This window comes from Protopterus annectens, chromosome 8.part0 (genome assembly GCF_019279795.1).
Source record: "Protopterus annectens isolate FY-2018-M chromosome 8.part0, PAN1.0, whole genome shotgun sequence".
NCBI classification, from domain to species: Eukaryota; Metazoa; Chordata; order Ceratodontiformes; family Protopteridae; genus Protopterus; species Protopterus annectens.
In genome coordinates, this window is record NC_056741.1 from 660,122,574 (window position 1) to 660,140,073 (window position 17,500).

Sequence of the window (17,500 nt, forward strand, 5' to 3'; positions counted from 1 at the left end):
GCTGAGTGGGTTTGCGTGGCATGCAGTGGTGCTCAGCAGTACTTAAACATAGTGGAGAGGTATATGTAAAAGTATAGCCACATTCTACATGTACACATAGCCAAATGGTTTAAATGGCAGCCTGATGTGCATTAGGTGCAGGGTTCGAATACACAGGCAGGTTATGAAGCATTTATTTTGCAAATTTACATTATGAGAAGCATTTTTAAAACCTTATTCAAATTTTGTTTGAATACACAGACAGGCTGTTAAGCATTTATTTTGCAAATACACTTTATGAGAAATATTTTAAATCCTGCTTTGCTATGCTCTGATAAGCTCTGTTAAGTACAGCTAAACCTTGCCAAGCACTGCTTAAACAAGGAATGTTTTAACAGTGCTTAGCTGGTTTGCACGTTGCTAAGTGCTGGAAAGCAGTGCTAAGCATTTCCAGTTAAAGCAGTACTCAGCTCAACTAAGCTGGTCTGTGCACTGCTAAGCATTGCTGAACATTGGCAGTTCAAGCAGTGCTCAGCTCAGCTAAGATGGTTTGCTCAGTGCCAAGCAAATTGCCACATTTTTAAAAATGGCCCAGTGGTGTTTAATGGGGGGCAGGCTTATTTATTTGCAGCAGGTGGGAATATAGCATAACCTGTTGGAGTTTGAACCATGCACAAACTATTTCAGGTGTTGTAGAGAGTGCATGCTTCCGGGTGCAGTGGTGGTGCATTCTGGAGTCCAGGGTCATGGTTGGACTCCTAACAAAATACCATGACATCCAGCTGCTGCAGGGCCAGTACCAGGGATCGGAGTACAAGTTGGAGGCCTGGGACTGGCAAGCATGCAATCTTACCAGTGAAGCAGGTATCCCCTGGACAGGTGAACAGGTCTATCATCATTACAATGATCTGAAGTGGCAGAAGAGGGGACTTCTGGACATCTGGGTGCAGGATGCTTGAGACGGGAATACCCCACAAGTTTGTATGTAATGTTAGCATTGTTTAACCAATGCCTAATCTGAATGCGTGATAGACAGGTACTCATAATAGGTTCATAGGTGTTTACTAGGATAACAAGCACAAGGGACTTTTTAAGTCTAGCCATGCATCCCAAGTCTCTGACAAGTTCTAATACCCTTGATAAGTGTAAGCATGGGCCTGGGAGATGAACCATTTACAAGTTACCAGTTTGCATTAGAGACATAGGTGCCACCAGGGATGAATTTCCATTTTCCTATCCAATTGACTAAGTTGAATTTGAGTTGGGTTATGGAGGAAATCTGCTTCATATGAATAGGGAGCCTGTTCCATAGACGGGGTGGTCTCTGGGATACATACCTATCTCTCCAGCAGGTCCTATTTATATCACAGGCAAGGTTTAAGTCTTTAGAATGAGTAATTCTGTTACTGTTTGCTTTGAGAGTATGCAGGAGGTCCATCAGAGAGGGGATCTGACAATGACCTGTATGCCAGGCATAGATCTCTCCTCAAAAGCCTGTAGGAGACAGAACACAGGGACAGGGCCTTGAGATGGTATGCATAGGACATATAACTTATGCCCTGTATTCTTTTAGTGAGGAACCTCTGTGAACATTCCAGTTGTTGGATATGCCTGGTTAGGTACATACCAAAGGGGGCATTGTACTCAATAATAGGTCTTATGAATGCTGAATACAGTAGAACCGTGTCTTCCTTGGACTTAGATGCCATACCTCTGTTTATAAGCTGTGCAACATAGAATGATTTCCTCACCACTGGAGACACATTATGATCAAAGGCTAGATTAGTATCTATGTGTGTCCTTAAGTCACTGACTACTGGGTCATCTCTAAGGTGTGTGTTGTCAGTATGATAGTTACTAAGGATGGATGACTTCCAAAGGATACTATTATGCATTTCATGGCATTTAGTTTTAGTCCATGGCTCTGACACTAGTTGTTTGTCTGCTTCCGCCCCTCTTGGAGAACATTTGCGTCAGTGTGAGATTCAATGACACTCCTAATGTGCCATCTTCTGCAAATTTAGTCAGCCAGAGACCATTGACATTGGCCTTGACTTCTGAGAAGTAAATGCCAAAATGGAGCAAGTCCAGCGACTGATCCCTGAAGGACTCCACTTGTGACTGGCCTCTTTGTAGAGGTGGACTCTCCAATTCTAACTTCCTGGGTCCTGTCAGTGAGCCAGTTGGCTATCCACTGGGTGACATATGGGTTTGTACCTAACCTCTAGAGTTTGTCAACAATGCCCAAGTAGGTTATTGTGCCAAATGCCTTGACCAGGTCAAGGTAGGCAGTGTGAAGGATTTTACCCTCATCCATTGCTTTGGCAACCTTCTCAAAGAAGTCTACCAGGTTGAGTAAGCATGATCTGCCCTTGATGAAACCAAACTGGGTTGGGTCTAGTGTCTGGGGTGTACTATATCTCTGTTGATCATCTCCATGATAATTCTTTCCATGCCTTTACATATAAGACTAGTGAGACTTATGGACCTGTAGTTTCCAGGGTCTGTAGATGGCCCACCTTTGTGCAGAGGGATGACTGTTGCCTTACTCCGTACATGAGGCACAAAACCTGTTGGGAAGCTACAGTTAAATAGTAATTCCATAGGCCCTGATAGTTCATGTTTCATACTATTTAGAAGGCATCCTGGGTTATTGTCTGGGCCCATTGATGCAGTGTTCTTGGTCTTAGATAGACCATTAAGGACCTGTCCCCTAGTGATAGTAGGAAGAGTTATATTTGGTGATATTTCCTGAGGGAAGGTTGAGGGGGAGAGAGGAGTAAAGTTGGAGCTGAATTTATAAGCCATGAGGTTTGCTATATCTTCTGGATCAATATAGGTGGTTCCATTTACAATGAACTCTGCACACAATTGTGTATTGCCTTTGAGGTTGTGGACATAGCTAAAGAATGCTTTGTGGTTGTCATTGGCCTGGGAGGCCAAACTTACCTCAATTTTGGCTTTAGTAGAATTAATTTGTCCTCTGAGTTTTTTTGTTTAGTTTGATAAGAGTACATTTATCCTGCTGGGTGCTGCACCTCCTAATTTTTGCCATGATTTTCTTCCTCCAGTTAATGGTTGGTTCTCTGCCTACAGCAGCAGAGGAGAGATCTCACACTCTAGAGGCCCATGCAGGGTGCCTGGTCAGGTTGTGCCATGCATGTGGTGAGTACAGATTAATTTGCAATCTATTGTCGATACACAAGATAAAGTAATTCACTCACTGCCAGTAGGTACATACTTTACATATTTGTGTAATGTAATGAATGTGGACATAGGGCTGTACTGGAATAACTGTCTACTGCCAAGTATGGTGCAATAAAGATTAAAGCATTAAACCTGATCATGTTAATGAAATAAAGTTTCTGCTGAAATAAGTGTGGAATTGCAGCTGTATTGCAATGCCTGGATTACCCAACTCTTGTTTAATAAAGACTTGATAATATAACAATAACTGCATGAAGATACCCTTAATAAAGCTGTGTTGTGCAATATGTGTGTAAGTAGAGTTGTTGTTCATGAAATCGAGTATGACATCTGCTCTGACATAAAAAGACAAAGAATACCAGTAACTGACTCAAGGTTAGCTAAGAAAGAGTGTTATGCTAAACTGTAGATTTAGAGCTGTACTATAAGATATTGCATTATGAAATTTGTTCTGCCCTAACATCTCAAGCAATATCAGGAACACTCATGGTATATTGTGTATAACCGGACTGTCCTGTGTTAACCATTGCTTTTCAGCAATATACATTCCTGCTCCGACGTACGGTGCAGCTGGTAAGTATGAAACTGTAATAGCTGTAGACTGCAAATATACTATTTGCAACTGTATATGGGTCAGGTAGCCAACCCAGTACTCTGACATGGTATGCACGCATCACAGATATTTCCATCCACTAAGAGTTTATTGTATCCACCTGCAGTCTATGTATTAATGAACAGTTTACCTAATATCTCTGTCATGCATGAATCTCATGCATGTGTGTTCAACTGTCACTGCAGTCTTGTATAAAACTGTACTAGTATTACCAGGTCATATTTTGTTTCCAGGTGAGCTCTAGGCAAATATCAGGCAATTGATAGCAGTACCTCAGTTTGTTAAATGCTGTGTTTGATGTACATTTTGTCACACACAGACCAGGGTTTGAATCTAGTGACAAGTACTAATAAATATTACTGAACAGTTATGTATTGTTGACAGGAATTCCCACAGGAATTACAGGCAAATGAGTGCAGTAGCCCTTAATATGGATTAATAATTTGTATGTTCAGAAGTAACAGACTATTAACAGCATTGATCATGAATGTGATAAGACATACAATACAAGTAAAAGATAATACAGTAAATAAAATGGGTAATCTTGGTATGGCTGTATGCCTGATGTGTCTGTGAATGTTTGCTGATGGTCTAACCTCATGCCTGTCAAGGACAGCATGATAGTTGTTTACTCGCTGTACTGTACATGGCACATGTCTCTCAAGTGTCACACTGTCATGGACTGTAATCACTGTTGCCTAATCCCTCTGTCATAGATCTATCATTGACATTATCATGTCAGTAGTGGAGACACACTACATCAGTCCACAGTACACCTTGATAGTTATATAGGTCCACCTGACATGTAATAGTCTTCTGTTGTTGTGTACATGTAGGTGTTACTGCTTGGCCCATACTGTCCCATGCAGATAGCTTGAGAGGTATGCATGTGCTACAGCAGCTATAGGGCACTGTTATACAAAAAAGAATAGCAGACCTGTAGAGTATTTAACAGTACTGTTGCAAACCATATAGCCTATACTGGTATTAATGGACTATATTTCTCTCTCTCCTCCACCCCTTAGCTTCATTATTATTTATTATTGTTATACATTGGTTATGGTTTACAGTCAATAAATGTTGTTCCGTAAACATTATGTTGGGACTTGTGTTTTATTATTGTTATGTAATACAATGGTTGCATGCTAACATATGTTGTTGAATTATTGGCCTTATGCCGTAACTGTTACTGGCATGCTGTCACGATACTGACTGTTATCTCACTTATTGTTGTGTTCCATATACTATGCAATGTTATATTAATGGGTTATTTGCAATGTTCTGGCATGCTGTTATAACTAACTAAATGTTATGTTCATTACTAACATATACACTTTGAAATACCTCAACACCACAGCTCACCTCGGTAGGTTGGTTCCTGGTGATCCACCTACCCTACTTCAACCGGCCATAGCACTGGGTCCCAGCACATCTGAGACCCAAGCCAGTGGTGCCCCCTCTGCTGGCCCTGTACCACCTATGGGTGGAACCACCTCAGGAGATGAGCCTGTCCCACCTTGGGAGTGGGGGCAGAGGGAGGGTTATCACCTAGGATCAGCTACTGGTAATGGTGCCCAGGATAGTGCATTGTGGTTATAAGAATCACCTGTGCCAGACTGAAGGAAAACTGGTCAATCTGGAGGGGCAAGATGGCCCCATCACCTAGCCTCCAGTGCAGCCACCTTTGGGGCAGTGAAAAAGCAGTTTTGACTGTCCATGGGTGGGGAGCTCAGTCACACTGCTGCCATCTGGGGGCACATCACTCTCTGATTCTACAATACCCTTCCCGTCCAAGGTTTTACCCCCCTCATGCATCAGACACCGGCCCTGTATACTGTCTTGTCTGTCTTGTCTGTCAGCAAATGCAACCTCTCATACTCAACTTACCTCCCCCACTTACCTATATCCCTTCTCCAACATTCCACTCTCTCCTTAAAGAAAAAAAAGGGCACCTGTCCCACAAAAAAAATATCATCCCATACATGTCTCCATTTCACACCCATGTCCACTGGCCACAACTGATTATTACATTAATCAACACACACAGTTATGATGCCCTCACCCCTCTCTTTGGGGTGCGAGGCTTCAAATTCCAAATTCTATACAACCTGGCATCTGAAGAAGTTTGATTTTATTAAACGAAAAGCGCTTTATGCACTTTAAAACTACTGGTTACTTTCTGAAGGCATTTTTTTCTATTTTAACTACAGCACAGTGCATTAGCCCACTAGGCCACTCAGCTGTGAAATAGAAAAGGTGTTTCCACCCACATATCCTGATTGCCACTAAAACACTGCAAGTACATATAATGGAAAAAGTGGCAGTGTACTTGGGACTGTGACGCACACACTACACCAGTACACAGTCAAATAAATAATCATGGATGTATGTGAGGTCTAGGAAAGCAGGTGTAGATGTCAACTGTACAGACTGTTGCAGAATGTCCACAGTTGTGCCTAGTTTTTTCAGGGTTATCACAGAAACATATTTGTCTGCTAAAGTACTGGCATGTCATTAGAGATTGAGGTTACAAGATCATGACAGACATTTCAGTGTCACACGTCATACCCATCAGAAAAACATACTCATGCAAATCCTGTGTCACAGACTGTATGCATCCACATATATCTTGCAAATGCACCTGCTACAGCACTGACTCAGCAGCTCAGTCTGTAAAATGCCCTACAGGCAGTTCATTTTGCCACCCACAGTCCTGGGTTTGAATCCAGTGTGTTGCACTTCATTTACATTCTTGTGAATACAGCAAATAATGACTGACTCATACAATTTGAACCAAAATAGGTTGCAGATACTGAATTAACTGCTACCCAAATTTGCATGTCAAAGGCCTGTAGGTAGGGATACACTGCACAAATTTGTATAGACTACCTATATGTCACTTACTACTCTCTGATTGGCAATCTTACATAACATATGTAACTAAAGCACATGCCTCAACTGGACTGTTATGGGTACATTTACCCTGGCTCTGCTGTAATGACAGACCTGACACTGCTCCCTCAGTGACACATACAGCTGACTGTCCTCTGAAGTTTTCACACTCCCCACTATGAGTCCAAGGCAAGAAGCAGCACCTGCAGCCTGCAACATATGCAGCTGTATGTTAAGCTACCTGCTACAGATCTACCATACCTCACAACTCCCTAGAACAAGGGATCCACACAACACCCATACATAAAGGGGTGGGGGAGCAAAGGCCAAGTGATGGGGACATGTGTCACAGTCTGCCCCTACAGACATACACAGCTTATAGACCAGCAGCTACTGCTGCTGCATGCATATTTGGATGATTATGATGTCTGACCCTCACATGTCTATTCATCCTTACTGTCCTCAACCCAGATTGTTTAACACTGAACTGCCACATGATCAGGAAGTCATTTGACAATGGCCAAACACAGCATGCAAAACTGTGGACATACCTCATAAATCTCAACAGTCAACAGTATGTTTACCTACCGTCTGCGATGCTATAGTCTCCACACTTCAGTAATATCCATCTCAAAGACTAAGAAAGGGGCCAAGGCCTAAATGAAGGCCTTAAATATTGCACTGTTGTGCCATGTCATTGGCTAATGAAAGTCCAACTCAGCTGTTCTGGATGCAATTAGCAAGTCTGAGCCATGGATTGCTGCACAGGCAATTATCTGTTAATGAGCATTACCTACAAAAGGCATGCAACTGCCTATGAAGATCAGGTCTGTACCTTGCTTTACTAAGACAGACTGCATTTAGGAAGCAATTGTCTTGAGGATTTGTTCACAAAAGGATTACATCCCTCTACCAGGTATGTAATACAAGCCTGTATATAATGGGATGCTGATGGGAGGATGCACTTATGGGGAATAGGGCTTACAACAGTAGGCCTGTAGAATATCTCTAGGAATGACATGCTGGTGATACTCTGCTGTCCAACAGCTACAGGCACACCTTTCAACTGTGCCTGCTGTGACTTAAAGCATAGTTGTGTCCCTCTTACTCCCTCCCACAATCATCTGCTCTTGCATGAATGCTATTGGATTATGTGTTACATATACTGACAGTAGGTAAGGGTGAACACAGCTGTCATATCACATGCTGTACCTTCATTCAGCCCCTCTCAGTCTGTGAATGTCACACGGGTATAGTTGAGACATTGTAAAGATGTCCCTGACTATCCCTGATGTACTCTGGCTAAGTCACTGTCTTGTCAACATTTGTATCTCATCACTTGAGAGCTATGGCCAGCATACCTGGCAACCCTCTACAGCAGGAATTCAGGTTATAGCCATTATCAGTGGGGGGGACAAAGGTCCAACCTCAGTAACAGAGTGTACATATTGGTCATAAAAAGTAAAAGTATGAATACAGTAACAGATATTACTGTATCAAAACTGCTTTCTGAGGGTTCTGGGGTGTGACAGTCAAATTCTCTACATTCTGAGAACAACCATCAATTATTTTCCACCCATTTGCCAGACATCCACATGTTTGTGATAAATGGACCACATATATCAGGCACACATTCTGCAAACATCTATGCACTGGGGAAGTAGGACACCGACAGGAAGATATCCTACAGCAGGTTTCCATTGTTGTCTGTCATTGTGATACAGTGATGTTGCTGGACAGTCCCCATATACTTGTACTAACATACGCCAATGTTTCTGACAGTGGCTGTATGACATAGTACTGGGACACTGCCCATAGGTGACATACCACAGTAGACAGCATTGCTGGATGTGGAGATATACAGCACATGCTGTCACTGCACACAGGGACATAACTGGTATTGCTACTATCTTGCTGATGGCCACATATATAGTGTTTTCATAGACTTCAGGGTATGACGTGGGAGGTAGCAGTGAATAGTGCAGGTCAATTTGGATGTCCAGGGTCTGTACATAGTGGATGGCAATGTATTTGGTCCTGTGATGTGTTCCCTCTGCTTGTCTTTTAGAAAGGATGCATCAACAGAAGCACCCTCCATTTTCAGATGCTGAATATAATGTTATCCTGGATGGACTCAGACTGCATCATAACAGTCTCCTCTCCAGGATTCACCAGCATCATGAACAATGTGCAGCACTGTGGACTGACCTCGTCACTAAGTAGGGCTATAGGACAGAACATAAAAGGAGGTCTGACATGGGGCAACAGATATGGTTAATGCCACATAGCAAAGGGCTGCTGCTATGGCCAGGGAACATGCTGCCACCAGTGGAGGGCCTGCTGCAGAGTAACTCCTCTCGGCCGCAGAGGAATTTCTGGTGAACCTGGGATCAACCATCAGCTCCCGAGCATCCAGCACTCAAACATCATGGAAGTGGGTGCCACAGCATCCACAGCAGAGGACCATCCAGGTAAATCTCCTGTGTTCATCACTGTAATACTGTATCAGTCATCATGGCAGCCTCTGCATACCAGTGCATGGGTGTCAGGTCTATCTGCATTGATGGGGTTTGGTTTTAATGCACAGTTGTGCACACATACTCAGAATGTCAGCAATGTAGGCAGTATCACATTACCTACTGTACATGTTGATATACACACATATTATCCTGTAACAATGCCACATTTGGTATTGCTGACAATACCTCTCCCTCACATTTCCATAGGTATGTCAGGTGTGGCTAGAGTCCAAGGTCCTGAACCCAGTGAGTGTGATACTGTTGTGTGATGGCTCATATATATGCTAACAATGTTAAAGGCTGCCATTTTGCCCTAGACACAACTGATATGCTTAGCTAGAGTACAATACTTATATGTTCAGTTTTGGATAGGTTGATTGAAGTGCATTGAATCAGTAATCACAGCTGTGTATTTGCAGGAGTGGTAACACATTTGCACTTATTTTTGAGAAGGTCTATGCAGTCTGCTACACAAGGGCAATAGTATGTTCAGGATGGGTGCACTGTGTCTTAGGTGTAGGTCTGTCACATACTCTGACATATTGCTTATCTCACAGGTGTATAGTAGTGGCAACATTAACTGGACGTGGATGCAGTGCATGTAATAAAGGGCATGTTGTGTCTGTGTATGTTGTACTATGCTTGTGTGTTCTGCATGGGATCAGAATTAAGATGCCGTATGTGTAATGCAGTTGTGGCTCCTCACCTATATGTGTGTGTATGTGGATCACCATACATAAATACTGCAGGTAGTAATGCACTTATTTTGTCTTCCCCCTCACAGGTGACCATGGGGGTTTGGAGTGTGTATCCCTCAGTTAGTTAGTCTATTATAAAATTACACTTTATGTACTTTAGAATTCTTGCTTCTCATGCAGGTGACCTGGGTTCAATTCTCGGCCATTTGGATGTAGTTTACCTTTTGGCCAATAGATGGCAGTATTTACATACTATGTTAAACTTACTTTTTTTTTAAATGTTTCTATATAAAACTTTTTTACTGAGTCACTTTTTACCTGAGTAACTTATTTGTATATTATTTTTATAATTGTTAAAGTGGTTTTAAGTTATGTTTAAAATATGAGCAACACTAGTGAATGTATTTGTGAAAATTGTTGACATCTCACAAGAAACATTTTGAAGGAACTATGGAGTTTTACCTACTCAGTACGTGGTTCTGATTAACTTAATTAATTGGGTTCACATGATTGGATGAAACTTTTTGAATTTATTTTTAAAAGGAACTTGTGAATTTGATGTGTGTTATCTGATGAAGTCTCACTTGGTTTGGACGAAAACGACTCTTCCATTTTACTGGCATTAATTATTGTGTGGAATAAAGCCTTTTTTGAATACATTGTGCTGTGTCTCCACTTGAGTACCTTTCTTTACTTGATTTTGGCTGTTTGGGGCACACTATCCTTGAAACTGTGGTTATTGGCTTGGTACAAGATATGGAGACAATTGAATCCTCACTTCCACTTCTGGGAGAAAGGAATGACGATGTAGGGGAAAGCAGAAGGCTCATTGGCCAGCTGTCTCAGCTGGTGGAACTGTTAACTCCTATCGGCCATTCGTTGGCTGGTTTGTTATCTGGTGGATCTATTCTGTGTAACCGGAGGGGTTACGAAGTGCATCGCCTCCTGCAGCTTCCCTTTGTGACTGTGACAATGGGGGGTGAACCAATTTGGGCAGTATTGCCTCCCATACCCAAATACAAGCTGGTCATGGCTTGGGAAGTTCAAACCTTTTTCTTCTGGTGCCGTTTCTGCTAGCATTAACACTGTTGCAACTGGTGGTGTTTTGGACAGAGGCAATGGACAAGCAGTACAAAATAAAGGTGACTTTATCAATAATACAGCTTCAGCTGTAAACAATAGAGACTTTAAAAGCTGGTTAAATACCAGCATTTATATTACGCTGTCGAAAACTCAAACTGTCGACAGCGTAATAATCGACATGAAAACGTCGAAATCCCCGAACATTGAACACACACAAAAAAAAAAAATAACACCCAAACACAACACAAATTGCTCTATGCAGGATGCCCCCCGCACCCCCCACACCGCCGCTACTTAAATATACCAAGTCCGAGATTGCACTACATTGCAGTAAATGGAAATCTCCCCTAACAGAGATTTCCATTTACACTCGCAATGAATTTTGCTTTCAACATTTTGGTGCCAACAATATCAACTTTGATATTGTTAGCCTTCGACAGGATAAAGTAGACTCAAATACCAGATATGTATTTGATACAACTGAATCTGTGGTTGAGTCTGTTGGGGAAGGGGAAAGTTATCATAAGTGTTTAAGTAGACTATCTGATTTACTAACAAAGTTTAAAAAGTTATGCATAGACAATGATTATTTAAATGAGTGCCTTAACAGGGGCATTGTCCCCAAAGGGTCAAAGGTATACAAATTTCCAAATAACTTCAATACAAGTTCTGACATTTTTGATGAACTAATTGATGGGTTTAACAGATGTGGTTTGGATGTTGTTAAACTTACTATTAGACAAAATGAGATTACTATGGGCAATTTAAACTCACAGATAGAGGATTTGAACAAACATGCTATGGGTGACTTGACGTTTACTATTGAGGCTGAAAAACTAAAATACTACAACATTTTGGAGGATGTGGACAAGAAATGTTCATTGGCAGTTAAAAGAAAAATGAAGAAGTTAAATAGGGACATTTTAGAATACAGAGACAAAGAATGTTACCCTATACCAAATAGGGGTAGAAATATGGTGCGTACTGATGACAGTGGGGGCTCTTACACAGACTACCCTTTGAATAATGATCATATAGGTGAACCCATAGATGAAGAAGACTCCCAGGGGCAGCAAATTCCCCGGAGGTCTGAGAGTCTTGGGAATCAAAATTTATACTACTACAACCACAATCATTCCTTTCATGGAGGGAAATGGGGGGTGGTTGTGGAAAAGGCAGGTTCTGATTCTCTCTCACACATTGTTACAGTTGTCGGTTTTGAACACACTTATGGAGGTTATCATATTTTCAGCTACAGTAACATCAATCTTTGTGTTGAGCACTTTAACCTTTTTTTCAAAAGGTTTTAATTTTGTACCTAACAGAAGGTGTGACGATGAAATTAAGTTTGGATCTTAAAACTTTTGTACGTAAGGTTAACTTAGAATTGACATTTAATAACACCTGTGGTCCTGTTAAGAGCAACAAGCCTAGGGGAAGTGTCTTCAACCATCCTTTGCACCCCCAGTTGGCCAATTTTGAGGCTGTTTTTGAAAGGGAACTTAGGACCACAATGTCTACACACAAGTGCAGTTTTAACCTAAGTAGAGAGGGATGGGTTATTGTTGAGCATTTGAGGAGAGACAAAAACACACGGGTTATGAAACCTGATAAAGGGGGTGTATGGTTATTATGGACTTAATCAATTATGAAGCTAAAATGTTGGACCTTTTTGGTGACACCTGTACTTACACTCGTGTGTCAAGGAATGAAATCAATATTGCCCATCAGAAGATTGATTTACTACTTCAGGATTTACTACTTGAAGGGCTTATTGATCTGTAGACACACAACTATCTTGTCAACACTAGGCCTAGGGTACCTACATTTTTGGTATCCCCAAAGTCCATAAGGACCATACCACTCCCCCCTTGAGACCCATCATCTCAGATGAAGGCTCCAAAACTGCCCCTCTGGCCAAGTATGTAGACCAAACACTTAAAGCTGTGTGGGGAACTTAGAATGAGATCCTTAAAGATTTGTGTGAATTTCTCAGGTGTATTGACCACAATTTAAACACTGAGAGTATGTTCTTTGTCACTATTGACATTAAGGATCTCCTCTTGGTTATTCCCCATGAGATAGGTCTAGAATGTCTGGAAGAAGCCTTGGTAGAGAAGGTTGTTAGTTGTCACTGCTTACATGTGATACTATGCTTGATGGAGACTGTGTCAAATTTTTCCAACAGGTTACAGGCATGGCGATGGGAACCCACTGTGCTCCCACCTACGCCAACATTGTCCTATCATGGTGGGAAAAAAGTTTATGTTGAGTTCTGAGTTTAGGGGATGTTGGTCCTTTTATAAGAGGCTTTTGGACAACATCTGTCTTTTTTTGGAAAGATACTGAGGACCAATTTGTGAGATTCATGGACTTTCTTGGTAATATAACTAATTTCTTGGCATTTACACACAAGGTTACTATGATAGAATGGACTACCTTGATGTGAGTATTTGTAAGCTTGACCAAGGATTTATTTTTATTTTTATTTATTTTGCATTTGTTGACCGGGCTAGTCTAACTGGATATATGTCTATTTTCAGTAGAGGCCTGGGGAGAAAATCTCCACATAAGCAAAATATTAGCAACTACAGGTACAGATAAGTAAAATTGTAACAAATTTAGGTACAGCACTATTTTAAGGTGAAGAATACAAATGTTTTATAAACAAATATTACTATTAAAGTAACAGATAATAAGAAAGAGATTGAACAACAAACAAATTTAAAGTGGCACACCATAAGAAAGAGAAATGAAAAGCACACTAACAAATATAGTAGCTCCAGGTACAGTATATAACAGTGAGTCATTCCAATTATCCCGTAGTAGCATAGTAAGTTTAAGGTAGCATGTAATAAGAAATATAAAGAGTGTCTATATAGATATTTATATGTGATAGTAAGTCAATGCTGCAAGCAGCAAACTATGCAAGTACATAATTAGAAGAGGATCATATGTAAGAGAAAGTTATAAAGACTAAAATTAGTATACGTAGGTCTACTCTCTAAGGCATAGAGAGAGTTGGAATTAAATTGCAAATGGTCATGTAAGCAGGGTTCAGAGAAAGTGGTGGAAAGTTTAGTCTGGGTTACTACATGGGCATAACCAGTGGTTACTAAGGTATTCTCTGAGTTGTTTTTGAACAGTTTCACTGAGGGGAGAGATGACAGTTCCTTGAGTAGCAGGTTCCAGGATTTACCAACAGTGTGGCGAACAGAGAATCACCAGCCTTATTTTTGGGTTTGACTGTAGATACTAGTACTTTATTGGCTGAGCGAAGGGTTGTCAAATTACTGTATGGGGGTTAGAAGGCTAGTAAGTATAGGACTATTTTTAGGAAGATAGAGGATCTTATGGGCAATAATAAGTTGTTGAATCTGAAGTTGATGGCAAAGTTCTAGCCATCCTAGTTGCTTTAGGTTTTTAGAATGGTGAGTTCTAAATGAGGAACAAGTAGCAAATCTGGCAATATTGTTGTAGGAGGTAGCTAGTTTGTTAAGGTTGTTTTTTGATAGGTTAGTATAGATGGGAGAGGTGTAGAGAAGGGTGGAAATTAGATGGGTGTGGGCAATAGTTGTTCTAGCTGTTGGAGAAAGGAAGGGTTTAATCCTATAGAGGGAGCCTAATTTTCTGTTTACTATTTTTATTGCTGTGTTTATATGTGTGTCAAAGCTAAGATTATGGTCTATTGTTACCCCTAAGAGCTTGGTAGTTGGGTCGGGAGATATAACGATGCCATCATTGGATATAACTGAGAAGTCAATTGGGGGGACCTTTGTGTGGGAGTGAAGAGTAGTAGTTTTGTCTTTTTAGGATTCAGGAGGAGGCTATGCTGTAAGAACCAGCTTTCTACTGTGATAAGCATTGTTTGGGTAATGGCTTGGAGTTGAGGTGCAGACGTAGAGTCTTAATTTAAGTCCACTGTTTATCATAAAGATACCTTTTCAAATTCGTACTTACATTTTAATAGTGTACACCCTTTACATAAAAAAATAGGAATTGTTAAGGGGCAGTTTATTAGGGTGAGCCATTAGACTTCTAACAACGATGACTTTGAACTTGAATGTGATACATTGGAGAGATTTTTTTACGAAAGGGGATACCCCCAGCATTTGGTGAAAAAGCTTAGGGGGGAAGTACTATCTAAGAGAACGGATCTCTATTTTCCCTTGTTAGGGAGGGGCCCACTAGAGACCCCAATTATTAAACCAGTGGATGATGGTAAACTGATTAAGATTTTTTCCCATGGATTTTGTGGGTAATGCCCCTTTTGTAAGACACACTATAAACAGGGAATGGGAGAAATTCCTTAATTTCAATGATTTGACTACCTTGGGAAAAGAACCCTTGAACTTTGTATTTAGGAAGGCAGGAACCTTAAGGATCTGTTCGAGTCACACACACCTGTTAGAGAGACTAAACATAAGAAATTTGGTACCTTCAAGTGTGGTGCTTGTGCACAGTGTGTGCATATTGTTGACTGTGGCAAAGTACACATTCAAAGTAGTGGGGGAGATGCCATTTGTAGTGCTTTTTCCAACTGCAATACCAATGGAGTTGTTTATTTGGCTTCCTGTTCACTATGCCAGGCATTTTACATAGGGAAAACAGAGTGTAGATTGAGGAAGCAAATATATGAGCACTACTATGACTTCAGGACATCTAATGAGAGAAATGCCTTGTATAAGCACACCTTGATTTGTGCTGTTGCTAATTTTGTATTCTTTGTGGTTGAGCAAGTTCCTATGGACATTAGGTGTGGCCCTTGGGAGGCTCGCCCTGAGTACCGGGAACTTTTTTGGCAGGTTACCATTGATTCAAGGAGACCACCTGGGCTCAATGAGTATATCAGCATTGTCCCTCTTTTATAACTTAGGGCAGCTAAACTGTGATTTTATAACCTATTGGTTAAAATGTGCACCAACATCAAATTATGCTAAACTTGTATTGCACTGTAAAAAATTATTTATTGTGCTTTTATGTAGATTTACTACAATAGTTAGGTATTGGTGCTATATGGTTACAGCATGTTATGCTTTTTTTATGTCTTATATTGACATTCAGTTAGTCTATCATAAATTAACACTTTATGTCCTTTAGAATTCTTTCTTCTCACGCAGGAGACCCGGGTTCAATTCTCAGCCATTTGGATGTGGTTTACTTTTTGGCCACTAGAGGGTAGTATTTTACATACTGTGTTAAATTATTATATATATTTTTTAAAAAAAATGTTTCTATATAAAACTTTTTTACTGAGTCACTTTTTACCTGAGTAACTTATTTATATATTATTTTTATAATTGTTCAAGTGGTTTTAAGGTATGTTTAAAATATGAGCAACACTAATGACTGTATTTGTGAAAATTGTTGACATCTCACAAGAAACATTTTGAAGGAACTATGGAGTTTTGCCTACTCAGTATGTGGTTCTGATTAACTTAATTAATTGGGTTCACATGACTGGATAATGTTTTGAATTTATTTTTAAAAGGGACTTGTGAGTTTGATGTGTGTCATCTAATGAAGTCTGACTTGGTTTGGATGAAAATGACTCTTCCATTTTACTGGCATTAATTATTGTGTGGGATAAAGCCTTTTTTGAATACATTGTGCTCTCTCCACTTGTGTGCCTTTCTTTACTTGATTTTGGCTGTTTTGGGCACACTATCCTTGAAACTGTGCTTGTTGAGATGAAAACCCCTACCTATCTCTTAGTATAAACTATAACACTAAGTAGTTATCTCATGCACCACTGAACTTATCTATGTTGTGAGTGTCAGCCAGTGTTGTTAAGGTGGATGACATCAGCAGGTCTTGTAAGGGTGGCCAATTCTGAGAAAGGCGCTAGTCACAGGGCCATAAAATGATTGACCATTGCACAGACATAGGCCTGATGGGCATATCTGCACTGCTGATGTGGGACTAGAACCTTTACCTACCTACTATTACACTCATAGTACTAATTGCACATGTCAATGGTTACATCTGGTGTGCATCTGGTTGCAGCCAGAGTTGTGGGCTATGCAAAGTGACCTTGTCTTTCACAGCCTGTGTGGCCTGAAGAATGAACCTGCTTTATGCTGTTACTGGATCTAGTTTTGTAGCAGAGGGGTACCTGTTAATACCCCTGCTATGTGGGCAAAGTTACCAGTATTGCCATTTCTGGCCAGTTGCAGTTCACTAGGTAGACAATTGGCTAGTGACAATACAGCCTGTCCAAGTCCTCCATTGCAGCCATTGCACATTACACCACCTGCTCATCATTGTCTGTCTATAGGGTGACATTCCACAGGCACAGAGTTCTGTGGTTGGGTGGATTATGTAATTAAGCAGCGGTGGTCTTTTACTATCAGACAACAGTTATATGTGTGTAAGTGCGGATAACACCAGCATTCTGCCTGTAGATGTGGACATTCGTGCATCACCATAGACATATACACATGTATATATATATATATATATATATATATATATATATATATATATATATATATATATCACAGGGATGT